This window comes from Myotis lucifugus, unplaced genomic scaffold (genome assembly GCF_000147115.1).
Source record: "Myotis lucifugus unplaced genomic scaffold, Myoluc2.0 scaffold_1032, whole genome shotgun sequence".
NCBI classification, from domain to species: Eukaryota; Metazoa; Chordata; class Mammalia; order Chiroptera; family Vespertilionidae; genus Myotis; species Myotis lucifugus.
The window spans coordinates 73,501-83,618 of NW_005872080.1; the positions used below are offsets into that span (position 1 = coordinate 73,501).

The 10,118-nt window shown below is 43.3% G+C and overlaps 1 pseudogene; it reads left to right on the top strand.

Moving 5' to 3' along the window:
* The first annotated feature begins 1,236 nt into the window (after nt 1-1,236).
* On the top strand, nt 1,237-5,755 carry LOC102416955 (annotated as a pseudogene).
* Nucleotides 5,756-10,118: the final 4,363 nt, after the last annotated feature.

The following is a 10,118-nucleotide window of genomic DNA, read 5'->3' on the forward strand; positions in this document are numbered from 1 at the left end:
ACACTAAGGTAAACATTTGCATGTTTACCTAAGGCTCTCATTCATTCATTCATTCATTCATTTGACTAATATGCATGCAAACACTCTTGTATTTGAACTGGGGACATAAATACATAAATGAGGTGATTTCCGCTTTACAGAGGTCATATTCTAGTGGGAAGATGGACTACAGGTAGAATGAATAATGAGAGATGGCGATACCTGCTAGGAGGTAAATCAAGTGTGTGTATGTGTGTGTGCGGGGTGGGGGGAGCGTGCACAATAGGGTCAGTATGTTCTTCAGATGGAAGGCTGCTCTGAAGGGGTGACATTTAGGCTGAAACCTGGCAGGTGAACAGGAACTGGGTGAGAAAGATGACAGGGAAAACATTCCGGATAGATGGAGGAGCAAGTGAAGGGCGGTGAAGCAGAGCACCTTGGCTTTTCTTTGCACATCGCAGCGTTGGTTTAGGGCCTAAACTTTAGGCCCTGGAGGAAGGCGGCAAATAAAGACTTTTCCCCTTCCAGTGTGGACGCAACTTATTTCTGAGGCTTTGGTTAGGAATAGTGAGTCCATTGATAGTGAGTTAGGAATAATGAGTCCATTGACTACTTCCTGCGCTTTGTTTCCTAGTTCATTTTCCTATAGGCTTCTGCCTTGTGTTCCTTGGGAGGGTGCTCAATGCTCCTAAAGCTTTTTACTGCTCTTAAAGGAGCTCTTCCATACCTACACAGCAAGCAGCTACTTGAAATTACATAGATGTGAGCAATGAAATGCACAGGCATGCCTGAAACACTCGGATGCACATTGAATTCAATTTCAAAACTTCAAGACAACATGCCATTTAGGAGAATAAAATAAAAAGTAAACAATCATCTTTACTCAGGCTGCATGTGTTTAGTTAAATTTTCATATTTCAGGCTCCTTTAAGAGCACTAAAATGCTGGAGGATCACTGACCTGCTCTTATCTTTAACTTGTGGCCTGGTGCATGAAATTCATGCACAGGAGAGGGGAGTGTCCTTCAGCCCAGCCTGCACCCTCTCACAATCCAGGACCACTGGCTCCTAACTACTCACCTGCCTGCCGGCCTGCTAGCCCCCAACTCCCCCCCCACACACACCAGCCTGATCACCCCCAACTGCCCTCCCCTCCTGGCCTGATTGCCCCTAACCACCTCTGCCTCAGTCCCACCGCCATGGCTTTGTCCGGAAGGTCTCCTGGTCTAATTAGCATATTATCCTTTTATTAGTATAGATGGCACACAAGTCAAGACATCCTGGAAGAGAGTTTCCTTACGGAAGGGTCAGCTTTCCAGGCCTGGAGGATTACAGGAACCGAGAAGTTCACATGTATCATTTCCTCACAGGTAAGTTTAGATAACAAAGAGCTTAGATTTTCTGCTTCCTATATGAAGTCAAAAGAATGCCAATATTTCAAATTTCATTTTTAAACATTCCACACTCATGCTTCACCAGATGCCATTATCTGATTTATTCACTCAAATGGACTAAATTTCTAAATAATATGAAAATAGGCTACAACTAGGAAGTACAAGTCTCAGTTTTGTACTTGGTTACAGAAAAGGTTACCACTTCAGACTCCTGCTTCCTGAAGAGACCCATTCTGGTTAGTCTCAATACTACAGATCGGAGCCATTTGTAACACCTTAGCCTTGCCTGGCTAGGAAGGCCATTCTAATGGCTGTGTAGACAAACTCTTAGGAGAGTCAGTGATCCATCACGCCCCTACCGAGTTTAATCATATTCACTTCAGGAAGCGATCTGCCTCGGGACAGTTTGCGGTACGGCTATAATTTATCATAGGAGGCAAAGTGCCCATTTATACACTGCCAGGAAAGCCTCCTGGAAAAAAAGTGATAAATATATTGTTTCCAAACCTAAATCAAAAATTTCATCATTTAAACATGTCAAGCCTTCATAATATACAAGACAAAGCAAATATATATATATATATATATATATATATATATATATATATATAGCAATACCCTGGATATATAGATATAAAGCATAAATTTGGGAGTGCATTTAAGATATTACAGAAAAAATTTAAGTCTGTTTACTTCATCCTACACAATCTTGCAAAACAGGTATTGCTATTCTCATCCTACAGGCAGAAAAACAGACTACAGAGACTCAAGTATAGTGTCAAGGATATACTCAGAGAAGAAGCCTGTACTTGTCCCCATTCCTCTGAACAGCTTGTCATGCAAATAGGGAAGAAAATACAACAAAGTTACAAGACAAATATAAAAAGCATGCATCAATAAGTGTAGGAATACTATCGAGAAGAGCAAGAATGCAGAAATTCATAGAACCCCCATCTGCTTCTCCCTGTCCCAGAGTGATGAATTTGATAGTTTTTGTTCTCTGGGAAACCCCAACTGTTGACAGGCACATAAAGAAGTCCCTTGGTAAATGTTATCCTCTGTTGTCCCACACAAGAAACATATAAATACCCCACCCTCCCTACTCTTGCTGGCCGACACCACTTTGGGCTCAACCCTTCTGTTCGCAGATGAAACAATACATTTATAAATTTTGCTTTTTAATTTCATTAGTTTTTGAACATTAGTTCAGAGAACAAAAACTAATGAAATTAAAAAGCAAAATTTATGGAAGCAGGAGTCTGAAGTGGTAACCTTTTTTGTACCCAAGTACAAAGCTGAGACTTGTACTTCCTAGTTGTAGCCTATTTTCATATTATTTAGAAATTGAGTCCATTTGAGTGAATTAATCAGATAATGGCATCGGGTGAAGCATGAGTATGGAACCTTTAAAAATGAAATTTGAAATATGGGCATTCTTTTGACTTCATATAGGAAGCAGAAAATCTAAGGACTGGCAATATTTTCCCCCCACAGACGATATACCTGCTGCTAGGCCGATGCCGAGAGGAACCAGGCCAAATGAAATTAAAAAGCAAAATTTATAAATGTATCGTTTCATCTGCGAACAGAAGGGCTGAGACCAAAGTGGTGTCGGCCAGTAAGAGTAGGAAGGGTGGGGTATTTATATGTTTCTTGTGTGGGTCGAGGCTAGCAGTTAAGCCGGTTGCAGGCGCAAGCGTTTGCAGGTACCTGGGTCTTGAGCTGCTCTTCTTGGCCGCTTAGCTGTCTCTTGTGACACCAGAAATGAGAATAACAGGAAAATCGCAGAGAGGGGCAGGAGCCCCCAAGCGAGGCACAGTGGAAAAGTACTGAGTGCAGGGGAGAAACTGAGCACCCGGAAAGGTACAGGATACGCCTAACAGCTGCCCACTGGGGACCCTACCTCCTGGTGGGCACAGGGTCCTGACAAGATATTTTATTTGTCTAGTGTTATCCAGCATCCAGCTTCACATTGTAACAGAATCATTTCCTATGTCTCGTGGTTCTGTGGGTTGCCTACCTGTGGTCGGCAAACTGTGGCTTGCAAGCCACATGCGGCTCTTTGGCCCCATGAGTGTGGCTCTTCCACAAAACACCACGTGTGGGCGCACACGTACAGTGCTATTGAAACTTCGTGGCCCATGCGCAGAAGTCGGCATTTTGTGGAAGAGCTGGCATTTTGTGGAAGAGCCACACTGAAGGGGCCAAAGAGCTGCATGTGGCTCGCGAGCCTCGGTTTGCCCCGACCACTGGCCCAGGCTAAGCTGGATGGTTCTTCTTCTCCACGTGACTTCAGCAGTGTGCAGAGTCATCCTAGGTTACGCTGGAATGTCAGTGGACTGACAGGAGGCACTGGCTCTCAGGTGGGAGTTCATCTGGGGATGTCAACTGGGCTAACATGGCTTCTCCATTCCACAGAATGGAAGCTGGGCTCTAAGAGGGATCATCCAGACAGAAAGCCCTTCAAAAAAGCTTCCAGCTTCTCATGCCTGGGCTTGGAGGTCCCAGTATGCCCCTTCCCTGCTTTCTGTGGACTAGTCCAGATTTAGGGAGAAGAAAACAGCTCTACCTCTGAATGTGACCTTCAGCATGAACACACCGAGGGGGAAAATGGCTGGAGGTCATCTTTGGAACGAAGCTCCCATAAAAGGTCACACCTTTGATAGGTAGAGAACCTGTAGGAATGCCCCCAAAACCTTCCCATTAAGGGACACCTGGTTAATATCATATGTATTGGATGTAAAGTGCCCTACTGATATAGAGCCAAGAATTATTATAAGCAGGTAAATATTATGAGAGACTTTTTTAGGAGATGCATGTTGAGTCTAATCTGACTGCGATGGTATATACAGATTGAACAACCTCAGTAATACTTACGCTTTTATAATACAAGCAATCCAGGGTGTGAGCTGTAATAGTGATATTTCTCCAAGTTGATGTTTTAAGCATAGAGAAAGCAGCAAATCTGTGTGTCTGAGTTTTATCGTAAAGACAAGCTTGTAGCAAATCAGACAGACTACGTTTTAAGGTTTTGTTCTAAGGTTGATTCTTATAAATCTCTATGAATTAATCTGCATCACAGCTTTAGTGGTAACCGAATAACACATTTGTGACAGATGGTGGACCAGATGACTGAATATGCATTACTGCTTGTTCCTCGCCAAACAACTTTTAAATACACAGCCTACTGAGAGATTGAAAATGACTTGTGGATTTATAGTATGCGTTATATTTGCAGTAACATAAAACTAAAAGGTATTGCTAGATGCCAAAAGAGTATCTTCTGACCACCTTGCAGATGTGACTGCTGTGTAGGCTCCAGGTGTGGGGATGGAAGCGGAAAGCTAGACCGCGCCCAGTGGGTCCTCTGACCAGTAGCCACGTGTGGCTTGGAAGAGCCAGAGCCTCGCCCCACAGCAACCCAAGAGGATGCGTCAAGCCGGCTCTGGAGATGGTGAATCTTTTCACTGAGCCAACTGGCTCCTTGGAATCCTGTTTCTCAGACCAAAATGGTGCTCCAAGGCAGCCATCCATTTGTTGCCATTCAAGGGCTTGTTTGAGAATTAGAAAGAGCATCCTATATAATAAAGAGCTAATATGCTAATCAGACTGGATGGCGGAACGACCTTCTGGAACGACCAGTGGGCAGGGGCCACCCCTTGCATGAATTTCATGCATCGGGCCTCTAGTCTTTAATAATCATGAACATTCCTTGATGGGTTTAGAAGAGTTTCTCATGTTTGGATTTTGCTTGTTTTTCATAAAAAAATGGTCATTTGAGCTGTAAGGTAAAAGTTTAGCCTTCTAGGCTGAATCGTGGGAAGACTGGAGTTTTCTCCTCAAGGACCCACATTGTCCTAATACAATAGGTCTGACCCCAGCCACGCTGGGAAAGGTAGATGGTGGAGCTATTCGCCTTTCTGGAATTGACATGATTCACCGCACACCTGTACTAGACATGAAGCGCTACGTCACTGATTGTGACTCACCACAAAATTTGATTGAGCCTTTAGAGGAGTGTCATTTACAGAACAATCAGTATAAACCCAAAGTCGTTTATATGATGAACCATGGCCCTGCAGTCACACTAAGGAGAAGTCTAAATGTCCCGAAGACAGAACTTTAGGAGGAAACGACATGCAACACAATGACAGCCAAAATCCACTGAGTTCACCTAAGCACAGAGAGAGCAGCAGGCTTGGGACTAGAACCCAGAGTGGCCAGGGGTTGAGTGTGACAGGGTCCGGAAGGAGCCTAGAGAAGAGCTTTGCAGAGGAGAGCGCAGACAAGAGGCCACGGAGAGGGCAGGAAGCGGTGGCCCCACCAGGCAGTAGGCGGCCGTGCCCCAGGGCCCCTTCATGGCCCTCTTTGAGGCCTGTTTGACTTTGGTTGTCACCAGTAGATTTTCCCTACAAGCTAATGGTATGCCTCCTTTGCAGAGCAAAGCAGCACTTTATGGTCTCACTGCTTTGATTGATTTGAGTTGTTCATGTGTTTATTTGAAAAGTATGTATTTAATAAATTGAGAGAACTTCTTTAAATTAAAAATAAAAAGTATCTTCTGTGGGAAAACCATGTTGGACAACAATGCAGTATAGTGTGTGCCCTTGTAACAATTCCATACGGTTATTTAAAAGTCAGGATCTGATGTCCTGTGCACCTAAGTGTTGCCAGTTTGATTCCTGGTCAGGGCATATACCTGGGTGACAGGTTCGATCCCTGATCAGGGCCTGATCTCTCTCTCTCTCCATGTCCTCAGGTGAGGATTAAAAAAAGACTCAGGACCTGAGGCTGCAGTGAACACAGTGTTAGCATTCTTATAAGATGAGACAGAGCTTGAATACTAAGCAGGTGTGAGGCAGGCATGGGTTCTGAAGCAGTGATAAGAGCATAGAATGGTGGTGTAGGGGAAGACAAAAAATCCATAAAATTATCCATGGTGGGAACTCTCAAGCAGATTCCATCTCAAATCTTTAAGAACCAGATGTTCTGCACAGAGAAAATGTAAGAAGTATCTTATTGTATATTATAGTACAATTAGTTTTTTCAAACAGCTGTAAAAAGTACAACAAAATTGAGATTGTGTTTGGAATTATTACTGTTTTGTTAAGAGCAGGTAGGATTAGGAGGACACACGCTATTGAGTGGGAAGAGCACCTGTCTAGTGTTATGGCTTGCAATGTAATGCAGTTGATACACATTCATTCAGACATCACATACCAGGGAGAGGAGTTAGAGGTCAGTAATTCATCTGCAGAGAACCCTTACACAAGACAGATCCTTCCAGACATCCCTGGTGAGGTCCTCCTGCCTCCTCCAGAACATAAGACCACCAGGTGGCAGCGCTCTCATCGTTCCTTCTGCGCCACAGCCCCTACCCATGATTACCTACCCCCGCAGGCTGGCAGGCTGAGAGCAGCCTGTCTCTTAGGCTAAGACACACACTGGTTTGGCTACAGAGAATCTGTGTGGGACTGACTGCGAAAGGGTAGGGGACAGCTTTATTTTAACCCTTCAGGTGTGCCAGGAGTGCTGTGTGCCCTTAAAGGTAATATGAATCTCAAGGCAAATGGAGGGTCTATCCTGGATTCAACAATGCCAACAACTTACTACCCATTCAGCTCAAAACGCTGTGCTAACTCCCAGGCTAGCAGGTACATGTAAAAAGTCCTGTTTCATCAGCGCTGTTTGTAGGACTTCAGGCCCGTTACTGTATAGAGACAGAGGGAAATGTCTGTGAGTTTGACAAGAGACAGGCACCTGGGATGCTGCCCAGACATACACACTGCAGACAGCAGCCCGGATCATGCCCATCACCTCACTGCTGGGCTTAGCGGTTAGAATGGCTTTAAGGCCACATGGCCTTGGAGTTTGCTGTTTATGGGAAGGTGATGTCAGGGAGGATCCACTTTAACATGAGAAAAACTAATGAGAGCAAACTGTGTCACATACTAGTACTTCCTTCCTCCAGGCCCCGTGCATGGTCCGCCAGTAAGGGAAGCTGGCAGCTAGCTCAGGTTCTGAGTCCTCCATGAGGGGTGTCTCGGGACTGAATCCTCAGCTCGCTGCTGGGGGAAAACAGCCAGAGAAACAAGCATTGAGGGAGAACAGTGGGGAGATAGAAAGAAAAGGAAGTGATCTCAAATGCAGTGCAAAGTTGAGCATTCATCTCACAGGGAGAGCATTTGGGTGAACTGGAGACTCAAGAACTCTCCCCCATACCAGCAGCTCCTTTGGGCTTGGCCTCCAAACGCACACTGACCACATAGCTGCTCCCAAGAAATGCAACAGAGCAGACAGGACTTGTAGCAAAGAGGCCAACGTTCCAGTCAGCCTGTTCCCACGGGAGGAAACGACTCACGCTCAGCAATCTCCTCTCAGAGGTAGGTAAGATCATTATTGCCCCTTGGTAGCTGAGGAGGACTTGAAAGAGGGAGAGGTTACGAGATGTGTTCCTCACAGAGCCGAGATGAGCCCTCAGTTTCGGGATCTCTGATTATAGTCCATCTCCTCAGAGAGCTTCCCTCAACTCTTCCATCTAAAATAACCCTCTCACTACTGTCTAGTGACTAGACACTCCATCAAAATCATTTTCTTCATAGCACGTGTCACTGAGGCAGATTAGTAAGAAGCTAGAAAAATTCCTTGGCAAGCGGAATGGGGAAACTGAGACAGTTAAAGGACTGAGAAATTTACAGCCAGATTATAAATTACAAGGTCGAATCTTTCCTAACCAAGGACACTTAAGAGCAAGTGGTTTATACATCCCAGACCGAATGTGCTAAGACAGAGCACCTAGGTGTCTGTCCCTCTTTAGGACATTCTTTGAAGGTGAAACTGACCAGAGAATAACCCTGATCTCTCTGCTTGTATATGTTCATTTTGATGAATCAGCATATTAAAGGACACGCCTGAAAAGATGATGAATATTCTATTGAGCCCCCCCCCCCTTAGAACTCCCCAAAATTCCCACATTTATAAAACAGATAAAAAGCTTCAAGACAAACGACCCATTGTACATTCTTTCTTAGGCATGCCTGTGCCTTTCTGCTCTTCCTTTCCTCAGGCATGTATTTTTGCTTGCTTTCTCCTAAGCTCTAGAGGTTCCCAGAAGACTTGTAACCAGGGGAGCTGGGGCAGCAGAAGATCGTCCTGGGCTAACCCCCTCAACCTATCCCCAAAGGCCCTCTTTTTTGGCTCTAACTTTTTTCCTGAGCCCATGCAGCCCAGCTGGCTCACTTCTTCTACCTCGATACTTTCCTTCTAAAAGGCCAAGGCAGCCATGCCTAGGCTCAACTCTCCTCACGTTTCCAAAGGGTCAAGGCAGCTCCACCTCGGCTCACTCCTATTGCTCTGATCTTGCCTCTTCTATCTTAAGCCCTTTCTTTATTCACTGTATCCAGTTTAATAAACTTACTCTCAAAATCACCTGGACTCATATCATGAAATCTTTCCTGCATAGAGTCAAGAACCCACACATTCCAGATCATACTGTGGCAGACCCACCTTGGTCCTGGTCCCTTTCTGGTGATATCACTATCTGATATGTTCTTTTTATTTGTTTGTTTGTTATTTTCTTCCACTAAATGCAAATGTCAAGCAAATTGTGTCTTATTTGTTTTTTTTCACAGCTTTCTCTCAATTCCTAGAACAGGACCTGGAAAAAAGTCAGCATTCAGTAAATATTTTTTGTGTTTATCTTGTATATGAAATATTATCTTGTATATAGAATATTCACATTTTATATTAAATATTGTATGCATTTTTTCATGTAGCCACACAATCTTAATAATAATAACTATAAATGATGGCTTAGTATTCTTTCTGAGTGCCATAAGCACTGCTATTTATGGACATATAATTTATTTTCACTTTGTATATTATTATACTAAAATTTATAATAGACATATAATTTAGTACCTCTTTGCATATGATTTTATCCTCTTTTTCACTGTTTTTTAAAGAATAAATGAGATGACTAAGTAATGGATTTTAACATTGTTATGATCCTGGATTCATAACAACCAATTTTTTAAAGAAAGAGTTGTACCAATTTACTGTCAAACATGATGCAAATTTCTTTCCCCCAAAGCATTCATAGCTAGATGGGTTTCTTTCTTCAATGTTTGTCTTCTCAATTATCTCTATGAATGAGGGCAGAGAAATATCTACTTCGTTCCTCTGCGTGGTAGGTGATAGTGGAGCCATATCAAGTGCTGAGAAAGTCATCCTTAAGATAGGACCTTCATTTACTCAACTACCATTAGGCCTGCACATTGAATACAAGAAGATTTAGAACATTTAAGAGATAGCAGGGAAAGACCATATGGAGACATATTCCCACAGGTACAAAATAACTACCAGATGATAGATAGGAAATGATAGATGGCAGCTACAGAGATAATTTCCTGTCTTGAACTGCCCCATATAGTTGCATAACTTGGAGAAAATTTTCAAGCCTTGCAAAAGCTTTTTTAAGAGATACAAAGATAGTTGTTACCACTTTTTTCATCCTATACCCAATACATTTTTTAAATCTTGAATAATATTCCAAGAGGAAACCTTACCAGGCCTCTCAGTTAAGTGTTAAGCAAATAAATGTGAATATTTGCATTTACCATGGGGCTTAGGGCTTAAAGTCATCCTATGAATTTAAATTACCTTTCCCCTGAGGGCCAAGAATAGCTTCTTATTGATTGGTTTGTTTGTCCTGGGTGCAATAGGGGGTAGAAAGGCATAATTATCT